Source organism: Melozone crissalis, unplaced genomic scaffold (genome assembly GCF_028551555.1).
Source record: "Melozone crissalis strain CALT ecotype California unplaced genomic scaffold, PUWL_Pcris_2 ptg000013l_1, whole genome shotgun sequence".
Classification (NCBI taxonomy): Eukaryota; Metazoa; Chordata; class Aves; order Passeriformes; family Passerellidae; genus Melozone; species Melozone crissalis.
This window is the reverse complement of record NW_026535791.1, coordinates 52,969,041-52,985,315: the sequence shown is the minus strand read 5'-3', so window position 1 is coordinate 52,985,315 and position 16,275 is coordinate 52,969,041.

Below are 16,275 nucleotides of genomic sequence, written 5' to 3'. Positions count from 1 at the left end.
TGAAGTGTGGCAGAAGAAGAATGTTCACATTAGCATATCTTTTTGGCCTGTTCAGTGATTACTTTTAGCTTGAGAACAAAAATAGGTAAAACCCTAAACACAACAGTTTTAAGAGTTTGTGTAATAATTTAATGGATTCTCTTCAGAACGAAGAAATACAATTTACCTGCCCCAGGAATTATTTCTTAACCATTTTCAAGGACTTGTGATAAGCAATGAATATTGCACTACTTCTTTAAAAAAAAAAAGAATATTTCTTTAAAGTACTAAGGAAATAACTGTCAGGAACATTTCCAGCTTTCCTACACTAATAGGCAGCTGTTCTATGTATTTTCTAAATATATGAAGTATGTGTTGGTATCAGACAGAACAAGACCCTCTACTTGTTCTGACAGGTAAATTGGACTACGTGATTGAAGGGAGAACACAGTTCCCATTGCTCACTCATGTTTCAATAATATGGATGCATGATAACTCATATCTCAGATCTTGTACTAAAGTAAAAATGTAAAAAATCTGGAGAAGCGTGATAAGACATAGATTTAATGAAGGGATTGACTGAAAGAATTTTCTCCAAAGAAAAAAACAGGTGATTATAGGTGGGAATCTGAGATACTCATGGAGCTGATCATACCAGAAAATATATAGAAAGTAATTGTTACACTTATTCCTGTAGTGATAGTGTAAATATCACAAGAAAATAGCAGAAGATAATTCTAAAATATGTGCATGAAAATTACGTTTCATGCCATATGCAGCTGATTGCTGTGGAATGCTGTGAACACTAAAAACTGGCATAAATTCAGAAGGAGGCAGAAAAAATTCACAGTTATTGAAGTAGTTCAGAAAATTCTTGAGGTGTAGATTGCCAGACAGTAAGGGAATACAGTGGGGATAATATTTTTACTCGTTCTTCTCATTAAATTTTCTCTGAGCTTTCACTATTAACTGCTATTTAAGGCAAGATACTTAATAGATCTTTGGTACATTTTATACTTAATTTCCCTTAGACTAATTGTAATCAATATAGATTTACTTCTTACTTTGGATAAATTTCAGATAATTTCCATAATCAGTGAATAATAACTTTGTCTTTCTAATAATTATTAATTTTGTCAACATGTGGGGACAAAATTAATATGAAATTCATTCTGTGAATGTATGACCCCACTGATAAATTGCCTTCAACTATCTTCCTGCATTTAATGTTATAAATGTTATAAATTAACAGAAAAAGGCCCAGATGCTATACTGCTTTCATGCTGTTGATGTCCTGCTCAAGTATGCCGTATATCTGCTGTCAGTCCTTTGACCAACTTCTCATGCTAGAAAATTTTGTTCCTTTTACATTTATAAATTAAGGCCATTAACATTTGATTTTTTGTGTGCATGTTCTAAAGGAATTTATGCTTAAATTCCAGATACACTGAGAAATATTTTTAAATTCAATCATGCCAGGCATGGACCAAGACTTTAGACTGTGATATACGAGACAGAAGGAAATGCATGAAAACACAAAACCTAGCACTTGATCTCAAATAAGAGAAAATAAAATTTTGGAGATAAGAGGTAAATTAAATAAAATACAATCTTTGTTTTTCAAAGAGAGATCAGAACAGGGCAACTCATATGTTATTAGATAATTACTTTTGCACAAAGAAGTATTAAAGGCTTTAGGACTCTATGAATTCTTGTAGGTTGCCTCCATCTAACAACTAAGCGCCCACACAGAGCATGCCCTCAGTCACTCATTTTACCTCTTCCCTCAGTGGGGGGGGGGAGAGAACAGAAAGCTCAAAAGTGAAAAAAAGCACTCCTGATTTGAGATCATATAGTTTAATAAGTGAAGGAAATGGGAGGTGGGGGGAAGTCGTGCAAAGGCGATCAGTAAACACCTCCCGCATGAAAATCAATGCCCAGCCTGGCTGAGTATTGGCTAACTTGGAAGAAAGCCTCAACTCCCAGTTGTTGCTCAGCAAGTTCAGGTCAGCTCTGCTGGGTCAGCTGTCCTTTGTGTGTTGCCTCTCAGCTTCTCACCCTAGGGTGCAGGCAAAAAGAGCCACAGAAAGCCATGACCAGGTGCTAGCACTGCACAGCATTAGATGAAACATGGGAGCATTACCCACACTCAGTCAAAAGTCCAAATCACAGCATCCTAAAAGTTCATATGAAAAACAGTTAACTTCATACCAGCCAAACCCCAGCCAGGCCCAGTACAGCCATGGCTGATAAGAAAATATAATTTAAACCAGAAACGTGTAGGAACTAAGATTGAAGAAATCCTTTTCTCTGAAGGTGGGGGAATGAATTACACTGAAGGTCGGTGTCATCTTGAAAGGAGATGAGTGATAGGCAGGCTTTCAGGTGTAAGGACGGTGACTCATGGCTGAGTAGGCTAGTAATGATCTGGAAACACTAATGAAGATGTGGGAAACACCTGTGAAACAGAGAATATTCCCTCAGAGAGGAGAAAGCAAAGCAAGGCAAAGCAGAGCAAGGCAAAGGGATCCAAAATATATTGCTGATTCAGGGCAGTAAAAATAGATAGTAATGTGAGCTCTGTCACATTAAGCAACTAAAATACCTCAGTCATTTTAATCAAGCAAACTGGATTTCTGTCCATAAATGTAACAGCAAGATAAACACAAGGAAGGATAAAATCCCTTTGTCTGATTTTCTGTCCTTAGGTTATCTATGCTAAGAACTTATCACCACAACATGCATAAAAACTAATAATAGTCATAATAGTCTGTCCATATTATATATATACACCTATAAAACTGTGGGACAATCTTTCAGGACGATGGTTATGAAAGACAAAGAAAACCAACTACTTTTAAGGAGGATTCTCTGAATTACAATGAAAACTACATAAAAACAACTAAACAATTTAGTTTCAACAACTGGGGAATACAATTAGAATGCTTCTTCCAGAGCCCTTTTCTCAGCTATTACAAATAAATATATTTTTGATAATGTTAACTAATATGTGTAAATTGCTGTGTGAATCAAAAGAATTACTTACAGTGCCTACTTCAACAATTTCCCCTGAAAATAGCTTTTTTAATGAAAAGAAGACTAAATAATTATTTTCCCACACATCTGCACTACTTTTTGCTCATGCAAATTGAAACAGTGATTATTCCTTCCTGTCTAGCCTCTCACTGTACTAACATCACTAAAAATTTTAATTCATAATGCAATTTAGTTATCTGTTTTTTCTCTGAAAACAGAAACCACAGTGTTCACATTACCTAATATGCCAACAAATTTATTGGATTTTTTTTGTTTAGGCTGCAAGTACATATTCTTTCAATGTCATATGCAATATTATAGCCAAATAGGAGGACCTTCTTATTGTAAACCAGTAGCTCATTTAGGTCAGTCTGCTTTTCATAATTTCTATTAAGTTTGTGTTCCTTAGTTCAGAGAGATCACTTTGTTTATTTGCTAATGTAATAATATCATACCTGCTAGATGTGATGATATAGATAGGATACATTTTATGAAATTTGCAATGCAGAAGTTCATTAAGATGTATTTCTTTTAAAAAAACCCCAAAAAACAAACAAAACCAAACAGTGAGTATTAACGTAGAAGAGTGGGTCTTCCTTTTGATTATATCTCTTTCTCATTTCAATACAAAATATCCCAATTTATTTAAAATTAGTTCTGTTAGAATTGTTGTTACTATTTGTGACTGACAAAAGTTCATTTGTTGAGATTAAGTAAATGCTTAAAGGTGCAATTTTCCCTCAACCTGAAGAATCTATAAAGAACCTTATATGGTTCTGTGATGTCTGTCAAGGTTGCAGATGTATTAAGACTGAAATAAACTATCTTCTGTTTTGCCACAGAGCACAGTAACACCATAATGGAAATTGTGTTTGATAAATTATGAGGTATTTTCTCTGAATTCAATCTCTTCCAACATATTTGTTTATTAAGTTATTAGATGTAACCCTTGCAATCACACATGCATTTAAAAATTTTTCAATTTTTCAATGAAAAAAAGTATGTGAACCTGTGCCTGAATGTATTTTGTACAATATGATGCAAAATATAAAGAGAAATCCTCTATAACTGGAGCTAGGTCAAGTCTTAATTCTAGGAAAACCACTTCACACTTTAATGAAAAATGAGATGAACAATACCTGATGATGAGCAAAGATGAGCAATCTCTCAGTATTGGTCCCTTCAGTTTCAGAAAGCTTTTTTTATGATAAAGGCTGTCCTCAAGATAAAAATCTATTTTTAGTTGTTCAAGCTGAAATTTCACGTGCAGCCATTGCAAATAGCCAGGCAATAACTAGAGTGAAATACAATTCTCAAGTAGTACGTAGTAATATATAAAATTAATCTTCCACATAGATCTCCTATTACCATAATTTCATTATTTACTCTACAAATAAATCTGCTTTAAATTTGTACAATTGATCTGCACGTGCTCCTGAGAGTCATGAGGAAAAAATATACATTTTAGGAAACCAGTGATCAATATGGGGCTAACAATGAGAAAGGTAATCGATATTTTCTTTGAATTTTTCTATTTAGTACTTACAGAATGTTTGTGATAAATAAAATATACAAATAATAAGTATTACTGAAAAAGACAATGTGCAATTCAGCATAAGTGATTGAGCTCTTTGGTTACTGTGAACTAACTCAGTAGCTTGAATGTAGTCAGATGACAATTTTCTTGAACAGGGAATCTGTAAGTGAAGAGCATTTTAATTTATTGTCCTTTTAAGAAAAATGAGAAGAAAATTGTTTCCACAAGATAAAGAATCTGATAAACAGAATAACATTACAGTAACAAGACTTCTGATTTACATTGATATGTTCACAAAACCAATATAAATTATAGATTATTCAGTAATTTCTTGGAATGAATCGGTGAAAAAAAAATTATACAGACAGTAGAGAGCAGCAGACTCTCCATTTGATTCTGACAAGAGGGAATATTTCCACTGTGTCGCAGGTGAAGTATATGACTATAAATGTAGAATAAAAGAATTCATTCTCAGGAAGGGAAAGAAGACCTATAGTAGCTTCAGATTTGGACAACACATTTATCAGTAGACTAAAAGTAACAAAGAAACTATATGAAACATTTTGGGAATAAAATAATATAGAAAACAGTAACTTAAAATGACATCTTTTAAAAAAATGTTGTTACTAATTGTGCAATTGTTGATTAAAAAAGCTGAAGAGAAGGCAGAGAAGTGCAGGAAAAGGACAACAGATAATTCATGTGCTCTCAATTGACCTGAAACTTGACATAGAGAGATATAAAATGTGAGAATTATTTCATATTATTAAAGTATAGTATATAAGACTTTCTATAATGTGTAGAAGTTAGAAGGACAAGACTCAAGGAGTTACAATGAATGGAGTGTAAGGCAGTAAAGGGAAAATATTCTTCAAGTACAGTTTTATGAGTGGAAGACATAACATGCTTAACAGGTACTAAAAGCTAAAAATGACCCATATGAAGTTTACAATGTTATTTAGCATCAGTATTCACTGTAAAATAAATGGCCACAGAACAGAAAAAGCTTGTTATTATCCGAGCAGAAAAATTAATGTTGCTGAAATGTTTACATGTGGTTAACCTAGAATGAGAAAAATAATTTCTAAAAATTGTTAGGTACATTTCTTCAGTTAAGTAAGTCTAATAAAGATCATTCTTGTGTAATGAGAGATCTGTCTAAAGCAAATTAGAGCCATTTGATTTTTGAGTTTAGGGATCCATAGAAACCAGACAGGATTATTTGAGATATGTAAAGTACAAAAATACTGTCCAGCTTCAAATGAAGGTAAAATGGGGCCAAAGGAAATGCACAGCAGGCATTTGAATTTCCTATACATGGCAAATTAAGAAACACACATTCCTCAAGAGACAATTTTTAAAATCCAAGTTAAATAATTATAGAATTTAGAAATTTCAAGAAAAAAGGATATTCAAGTAAGTTTATTTACTTACCTTATTTGCTAAGATAATTTACTTATTTACAACATATACAATTTAATATAATATTTATATGTGTAATAAAGGGAATCTAAGACAATATATAATTATGGAAGGCATAATGAAAATCTCATTAAAATATTCCCAAAAAAGAACATTTTACAAAGATCCATATTCTATATTCTATAAAAATTCCACATTTAGTGAGTACCTTTGGGAGTTCTTTTCAACCTCTTACTATTTAATGTTCTTTTTAATAGCTTGATGCAGTACAGAGTACCCATATTCAAAGCTGGTGATGATCCTCTGGAAAATGAATAGGGCAAGAGGAAGGGAGAATGTAAGGGCTGCAAGTACTCTTATTGCTAAATTATTTCATCAAGTAAGTAAAATTTCTAAACAAATATCAAAAATCCTGCCAAGGATTACTGCACAGCCTGAAGTTGCTGTTGATAGCAAAAATGCCTCATAGGGAAAAGACTGTATAAACATCAGCATCACATAAGGTCTTGTGCCTATACAGAAGTGTAGGCTGAATACCAATTACCAATTAACATTGTTCTTATGAAAAAAGTTAAGAAAAACGACAAAAAAACAAACAAACAAAAAACTAAGGAATAGTTCTTTCAGACTTTCAAAGTAATGTTCTATTCTGCCCCAAAAAGATCTTAAGTGGAGTACTTACCTATTCAGTGCAACACGTCAACAAAGATACAGGTCAACTGAAAAACTATGAAGTAGTTCAACAAATGTGATTAGAAATCAAGAAAGGTCTGCTAAACAGACAGACTTGTCACTTAAATTTGAAAAAAGAAGGCTGAAGAAAGAAAATAATGTAGTCTTTAAATATGGTAACATTTGCAAGAAAAGAAGGCGACAATTTTTTGTCTGTGCTATTGGAAACCGGGATAAGAAACAGAGACTTCAGGAAAGGAGATTTTGGACAGAATTATGTAGTACATTGTTTAAAAAAGCTTTAGCACCTATATTTTACATTTTTAAAGAAGGTATATATTGTTCTCACTAATAATACGGAACTGAGTGAGTTTCTGCTGTTTCCTCTCCCACTGCCTATAATAATATAATGATATGCAATCACAAATGTAGAAGCAGAGGGAAAAGAAGTGCCTACTTAAAAAACAGTAAGTACTTTGTCCTAGTAAAAATTTTATCAAATCAATTTCAGAAAGTGTGGACCCCTTTCAGTCCACAGGGGTTTACTTCAGAGTAAGGCTGCTTGGGCTAGAAGTCTAGGGAGAGCATGAACCAATCTTCCTGCTAACTTGGATTAAGTACTAATGCACAAGTTAATAAAGATATTACCCTTTACTCACTTTTAGACTGCTAATCCATGCATCTTTTTCCTTTGCCATATAATATTTACCAAAAAAATGGTCTGTAAAGAAAAGTTTCCATTTTTTTCAGTTCTAAATAAGATTTTTTTTAAACAATAATATTCTATCTATTATAAAAAATATTAAAACATTAAAAATTCCTTTGAAATAAAATTTTAGTGAATTCACTTTATAGCATCCAATCAGAGTAGGACATTAACCTTGAATTGAATTCCAACTTTAAAAGTTGTGAAACTTTACATTTTAAGAAATAGTTAAGGTGGGGTTTTTTGCTTAAATTTGTTCTTTATAGAATCCAATGTTATAGAATAATAATTATCTAAAGCCAGAAAACTATGAAAAGACATTTGTCTTTCATGAAAAAAACAAAAAACATCCTCATGATATGTTCAAAAATTGAATACAATTAAATGAAGTGTCCTTTTTCCTGTGCTGCAAAGCAGCAGCACACAATTAGGTATTCATAATTTACTTTGCTTCTAAATGAATGCAGCAAAGTAATGTAGCTTTGTTCTACCAGTTAAATAAAATTGCTTTAGACCTGAAAACTATGGGACAAGACATTAATTAACTTCATCATTCAAGTGTTATTCAAGATACTAACTTTTTGCTTAATTTTTTTTTCCAATAGTAAGTACAAAGACTTTCTCACTTATAAGAAATATCTGCAGAACCTATTTTATTCTTTTTTTCAAATTTACACCCAAATGCCTGAGGCTCTTCCAGACTGTAGAGAGATACAATATAGGTAAATGAAGGTGGTATAGAATTTAATCTTATCCCCTAAAGAGTTGCAGCTGAGCCAATTGCTAAGGATTAGGAGAGGGCTTGATGTTACCAGGCCACACCTGCAGCAAATAAGAACACGATATAAAAGAGTGAATTGGTGGGAACTGGAGTCAGATGATTACTGCAAGGGCCAGGAAGAGTCAGTGCTTAGAAAAGCAGCCTGCGAGAAATGTTGAGGAGGTTTGAAACATGGCAATATGGAATCCTTGCACTATAATGATAATAGAACTCTTGATATATAAGACACCCCCAGACCATCCTCTGTTTCTAACTCTCTTTTAATTTCTTGGAAAAGCAAGACAAAGGAAAGCAAAAGGAATGAAGGTATTCCAAGGGACAGAGCAAGAATGCACTGTGGTTTTAAAATAACCTACCTGGAAATAGAGTCAATATTATGGCTGTATCTCTGGAATAGAATTCTGAGAAGAGATACTCATGAAAATAGCTGATCGAAAAGGCTGTGCATGAAAAACATACCTACACCAAAAGCACTTACTGGCTTCAGCAATGACATTTTTCTTAATTGAATTATGCAGATTACTTTTCAAAATTAAATTAAATTGTGATGTACTTAAAAATTGTATTTCCAAATTTATGGAGCGTGTGGTTTTGTTTTCTGTATTTTCTAATTCCCAAGGATTTCTTTAATTTTGCAAGCAAAATACTACCCTCCTACACAGTACAGCTACACATACTTACATCTTAGAAATGAAATAAAAGCTGTGCTTCTTTGATGATCATTTAAATTTAGCCTGTCCTGAGACTCAGCTTTATTCAGCAACAGAATGCTAGAGGATAAATTTATCCTCTGACAAAATTTCACAAATACACCAAATAAGACACAAAATCATAGTAGTTATAAATGATATTAATTGCTTTCAGTATTCTGGTATCACATACTATTTAATATTATAAAAATATGAGCATATGCATGCCTATGTATATAGACATACCTACATATATATGCCTACATAACTTTTATGTCTGTTTTGGTACTGTGTATGCCTTTTTCTGAATGCCTGATCTTTTTATCCCCCATTGCCTATTTTTCTTCATTATTGTTATTCTATGATTTGGCTTAGTTTATTTTTAGTCTATCTTTTTCTCTTCAAGCAGCTCACTAAAGAACTACTACAGTTCCAGAATAATTGCATACCTTGTAAAGAAAAATAATCCTTGCTTTTGAAAAAAAATTCTCATCAAGACTGTAGGATGCTTTCCGGTATGCACTGTTCCTTGAAATGGTCCTATCATGAAATCAGAACTTCCATCATGATATATTTTCTTAATGAAATTGCTTTTGTTTTCTTTTGTGCTATGTGCTTTATCATATGTTTTAGCATGAAAAATATGACTTCTTTGCTGATGGAAAATCTCATACACTGAGTAAGGAGTCTGAAAATTTTTTTTTGCAGTTTTCAGCAATTCATGTCATGTTTTCTATTTTATCAGGAGATGTGGCATGTTTCAGTGTGTCCCTGATCCAGGTTAGAATGTCAGAGGCAATAATGTGTTGTAGATGATAAATCTAGATGGAGGGAATATGTCTCTTTTTTCTACTATAGCAGTAATCTGGACCAATGCTGAAGCCAGCTATTGGAAACTTAGCAGATACAGCTTCTCTTTCGAGTATGTCATGTATTTTCATGCAAAAACATAAGCAAAACTCATTTTACATCTGCTTTTTTCCTAGGGAATATCAGCACAGGGATAAGAATTAAGATAATTGTTTTAATTGAAACAAATAATTTGTTTATCTGATCTGAAACAGTTTCATGTCAAAGACATGATGATACTAAATTTGCTCATAGAACACGACTTAGCAATCAAACTGCAGGTAAATTTTCTTTAGCATGCGGCACATCAATTAAGATCAGTGTGGCATGCTTAGTTTTAATTGAAAAGGTTTCAGAGCTTTTACACATTTCAAATTGCATCTATCTCATGGATGGATGTTCCCTATCAAAATCTGAAGAAAGTGAAATTTCAGGAATGTCCTATGCAAGCCTTTTAATCTGTTATACAGATAATAGGTGTTTCAGCATCCAACAGGAGCAGGATTCCTTTTGTGAGGGAATAAAAGATGCTTTATCTTTCATCAAAACCTCTTTCTGTCCTCTAAAAAAGTTAAATACTGGGAAATTTTGGTTAATTTAAGAGCACTTGGCAAAGCCTAAGTGCTTTTACTTCTGGTATGTGTTACAGAAAAGGAGAATTTTATATTTGATTAAACATAAAACAGATCTCGATAAAATTTTTGCTTATGCAGCCAGTATACCTAGGAGGATTAAAACCATGTGGTTTTATTCATCAGTTAACTGATGAAGGGTGTAAGTTAAGAAGAATATGAAAGGAGTTAAACAGAGTGCTACTCCAACACAGGTGAAGAAGCAACTGGGAATCACTTTAACTGCACCAATTTCCCCATTACGGCCTCTCAAGAGAAAACTGTAGAGATGCTGAAGACACCTGCAGGAAAGCCAGCATGAAGCAGCACAGGTCAATTTCATATTCCCATTCTGAATAGCTCTGGTCCTAAGCATTCATGACATGTAATTTCTTTTCCCAATGCTACAAACAAACAAAGGAAAAAGGAAATCCTTCATAAAAATGCAATTTTATATTTTTGTCAGCACACTGTAAAATACAATTCTTTTCTCTATGAGTCACAAGATGCTATGAGTCAGTAATTAATATATGAACTTTCTGGTCTTATTACATAATTTTATATTAAACTGTATTATGATATGTTATTTTATATATAATGTAATACCAGAAATAGGATTTTCTTTGCTGTTCCTAAAATGACTTAAATTCAATGTTAAACCCCCAGAGATTAGCAAATCAGACAATAATATACATATACTCTTCAGCGTTTTCTCAGGTTTTTATTCCAATAGTGGAGTGGTAGCAATTGTTGCACTGTGTATGCTTTCCTTTCTTTTTTTACATTGTACTTTTCATAAATGAAAAAAAAAATATTGCCACACAAAAATCTAGAGGCTTGGAGATCACATTTATAAAGGGACAGGATTTAGTGATTTTTCTGGATCTCACTGCTTTTATTTTAAAATGTCACTGCTGTTTTTAAGTTACAGTTGCACAATTGAACTACATTGTAGGCTCCCTGGTCAAACAAATTGAAAGGAGGGCATGTTACCATAGAAACACATCAGGACAAGCCTGTGATACTGTTAAAAGAAGGCAACGGTTGGCAAAATGAGCAGTGCTTGAATCACAAAACCAGATGAAAAGTTGAAGAATCCCTTGACTTGAGAAAGGGCAAGTGTTTAAGGATCAGTCAGTGAACTGCTCATCAGAGATTCACAATGTGGCAAATAAGTCCCTTCGGACACTCACAAAGCTTCCAAGCACAGGCCAAAATTTATTTGTAAAGTACAAAATTTATTTGTATAGAAGTCTAGACTGAAAAGGAAAACATAACATTTGAGTCTGAATAGTAGAGCCAGTTAATCAACGAGGAAAAGAAAACTCACATAATCCCCTGAGTTATGACTGAAAATTATTTAAAAATGGGGCATAAAAAGAGAGAAAAGGAACAGTGAGACTGATGAAATGTAACAGAAGAATAAAAATGAATATATTTATAGGAAATAGAGAAGAAAATGAAGCAAGATTGCTGGCCAAATATTTAATAGCATTCCTGCTGCAGAAGATTTTGAGTAGAAATGATGGAATTGTCTTCTCCATATGAGTATGACCTAAGAAGAACAAATGAGTAGTCAGGTGAAATGAAGCCTAGCACAGGCAAGTTCAGATGTACTACCCTAAGCCTCTCTTTCAATAAAATAATTTCCACCATGTCATAAGCTCTACAGACAACAAGGCTCAGTATGTGCCAAGTGCTGTCATGGTCGCAGTTTTGGCAATATCAAGTGTCACTCTTTTGGCCTTGATGTACCCAGAGTCCACAGAGGTTACAGATGTTCCTTGGGTGAGATGTTGTGATTACTCTTGACATGAAAAAGTGTTGTAGGTTTTATTTTGGAAGGGGTTACTATTACTTGCAAAGGAAGTAACAAACTGCATAGTGAGGATAAAGATTTACATTGACTATATGACTGCGCTGTTAACATGTCTTTGTATTTTCACTGATTTTTGCTTTAAAATACATAGCCAAATTATTAACATATTTTTTAATATCAGCATCATGAGTATTTAGTGGCTAGAAAATGCGCTATAAAAAAGATCTTGCTCCTGTTTGGATCATGTCATTTAAAATCCCCCGAAAATTGAAAAGCAACTTATTTTGTCAATGAATAGTAAAGCTTCCAGGATACCGTTAAATATTTGTGATTATTTTAAAATATTTTCTATAAGTCCTATTTCAGAAATCAAAAAAAGTATTTTCTTACTGCATCTGATAACCAACAAATGCTACAAGAAACATAGTCTGGCGCATCTGCCAAGACCAAAGGACAGTAATGTCATTTCATTGGACAGCATTCTTAGTCAACCAGCTATCCTCTATAAGCATTAAAATGGTATAATATTATTTTTAAAAGTAAAGTTTTGTTTTTCAAACAAAAAAAAGGTGGTGAGGTTTCAAGAATCATTGGTGCTGTACATTTAGGTTCTCATTTTATCCTGGACAAAGCATCTGTCATGAATTTCAGATGTGGGACAAAAACAGGTCTGATTTTTTTTTCTATTTTTAATGTCAGTAACTTTGCTTTTATAATAGATTATGCAGTATTTGGTTGGTTGATTTCAGAAATGTCTAGCTTTACTGACTTTGTCCCATTTAAAAATTTTAGGGAAAATAAAAATCATAAGTTACATGGTGCATATTCCATAACACTTGGTAAGATGGTGCTCTGAAAGTTATGTGAGAAACAGAGGCTGTTCCTTTCTGTTACTGAGCTAGGTGATAGCTGCATTGGCTCTAAGTTGGTGAGGAATAACCTAGATGACAGAGCAAAGAAAGCTTGCTGAAGGAAGCTGCTTCAGCCTCCACACCAATCTGAAAAAGGAGATTTTTGAGGGACACATTTTCTGACTTGTGAATATGCTCAAAAACCTCCCAACTTAAAACTCCCATTTTCAAATAAAAGATTCCATACTTCTAGAACAGACAAAATAGGTGTATGCAAGAATTCTGCATTGTTTTATTATGCTGTTAATTTTTACCTCATTAATTTTTTTTTTCCTCCTTGTTAACAGTTTTCTACAAAATCTAAAAGGCAGGAGATTAGCTGAGTTGGTTACATTATAGTGCTAATAACACCAAGTTTTTTGAGTTCAATCCCCATACAGGCCATTTATTTAAGAGTTGGATTTTCTGATCCTTGTGGGTCCTTTCCAACTCAGAAGATTCTGTAATGTCTGTAATGAAGCAGGGGAGAAGAAGCCAAGAAGGTATATGGAGAAATAATAATTCAGATAAATATGTTCTATATGTCAGTGCACTAAAGTATAGGTGTGCCCTTTTAGAGTTATGCTTTCATGTTATTAAAGGCAATCTCATGCAGCGCCCACCACAGATAGGTATATGCATATTAGAGCCTTTACCCCTTGCGTTCCTGGAAAACTCTGAAGAGGAAGAAAACACTTGGAAAAGAGCTGACCATCTGACTCCTGGGCATGAACATAGTGAAAAGGGACAATACTGAAAAAACCCCCAAAAATAAACAAACCAGCCCCTCAAACAAAACAAAACAACAACAAAAAAAACAAACGTCAGAAACCCTCTTGTGTTGGGGTAGTAACTCGCTTACAAAATTTTTAGTGATTTTACTTCTGTTTGATGTCAGTAGTTAGAAGTGCTGCTTAATTATCTGTAACAAGGAGAGAAAAAACCAAGCCATAAGGATAATGGTAAAAGTAAAGAACTTTAGTGAAAAAACTTCAGCCTAAGTGAGCTGAATCCTTTCAAATTATGGGAGTGAAAAAACATCAGGAAGGAGAAATTTGACCCAATATACAGACTTTACATTGTTCTAAGCATTTCTAACTTCTTCAAAGCAGAGATCACTTTTGAATTTTTTTACCACTCTGGAAAGAACAGAAATCAAAGGTGACAGACAAGAGACATCTAAGCTCAAAGTATATTCAGCAAAACTACATTAACTTTGTAATCAGCTATGGGAAACCTGTCAGTGGGGTGATTTGGATAATTGATTATAATTCTATGGTGACTGTGCTGTAACCTAGGCATGCCAAGGTAGTAGGTGTGAATTTGGTTCCACATGATTCTGCTGAAGACTAGCAGCAAATTTCCTTACTACATGAGTATCACTAAATTAATTCTCTTTTCCTTCAGATAAGATATGGAACCAAAGAGTATATCCTGTTCCCTAAATTTGGCTATGAACATTGATTTACAGAGATGTTAGTAGGAGAGAGATGTTTGTTCTGAGAACTACTCCTTTCTTTAGGATGGAAACACAGGTCCATAATCTGAAACCCCACAGAACTGATTTGCTCCATAGTTTTGGAATAACCTCTGAGATGTAAAATCACTAGTTTTCACATATCTGGTGTAATCTGGTGTATTAACTGCATCCTGCCTGGGTACCACTACCTGAGAAAGACATATAGTCTATTCAGCACTGAGATTATATGTATGTATATGTATATGTATATGTATATGTATATATATATATATTTATTTTTTTTTAAACCTAAGGAAAACTGCTCCTTTTTAATTCTTTTTACTTTAAATTTGTTAAACTATGTTCTTTACAATACTCAGAGCATATATCTATATCTTGAAATTTAGACTAGGAGGAGAGTGATTATCCCAAGGAGAATCTGATAGAGACATACACGCATACATTTATTAGAGTTCTTAAATGTTTTCATTTGCATAGTCAGTAATTATTACTTTTTTTTGTCAACAAAACAATTTGGAGATACAGCCTGTCTTAGCCATCATTCTGGGTTCACAGATGTCTGACAATCCAGACAAGGAAAAGAGCAAAGCTTTGAGTTCAGGATCAAGTCATACCATATTCAAGGTGTAATCAATGCAACATTTCTTAACCTGCTATGACTTTTTCTATGATTGAATTAATAAAACGTATACAGTGTTGAATATTCAATGATGAAATCTTTCTTGATGTTAGATGTCATAATAGTTCAGATAATAAGGGTAGGGATTTCACATAAATGTACTATGCATTAACAAAATTCTAAAAAAATAACATCAATGATGGGTAAATCTTTAGGCTTTTTACAGTGAGTAAACACCTGTTCTTTTGTAGTCCAATTCACTTCAAGGGGATAACATACTGAATTCAACTCTATTCAGCTTAAATAAAATTTCCATCATGAAAGTTTACACAAGTCTGAATCAATGTCTGCAGAGGCTGATGAGAATGAACATCAAAAAAGTCTCAATTACTGAAACTTTTGGGGCTTGCTATTATCTCACTATTTTATGATTGAAAAGCAGAAATTGCTGTGGTAAAAATTAAATTGCTTACATTTACTGACACATTAATAAAGTAAGAATATATTTTTAGCTATAGAATCCATTTTGTATACACACAATTATTTACCAGATTAATAATTTTTGCATGCAGACATGTTCTTTTATGTCAGTGTTTCAACTACCAGGCCCATCTATTTCAAATTCTTTAGGCTGAAAACTTTTCAGGTTTCATAGTAAAAAATTTTGGGATCCAACAAATTCATGCCCATTTTAAAGTAACAGGATAGTGTTCACATGACAACAATACTGAAATGATAGTAGAAAAAAAGTTTTGCAAATCTGTGCTATTTTCCTCTATATTCAGTCACCTGAACAAGCTAAAGCTATAGTTTTCATCTTTTGAGAGGGGAAACAAATATGAAAGACGAAAAGCACAGAACATCTATACTGACAGAAAATTCTCTTCACTATAATTTCTAGTTCAAAAGAAGCATTCCTTTAAATTCTGCCTTTGCTGAGGTCCCTAATTAGCTATATTTTAAAAGTTGCTGAAATAAAGAACGTATCATCTAATAAAGTATCTTGAATCATTAAAGAAAAATGTAATGTAATAATTTATTTTTAATACCTAATCCTAAATGGAAGCATCTGTTTCCACTTCAGTTAAAATTAAATGTTTAGAATTAATTTGTTAAAAGTAGGTAGAGCTTTAAGTGTCTCATCATCAAGAATTTGATTGGTATTTTTTTAGCGCTGATAATAAA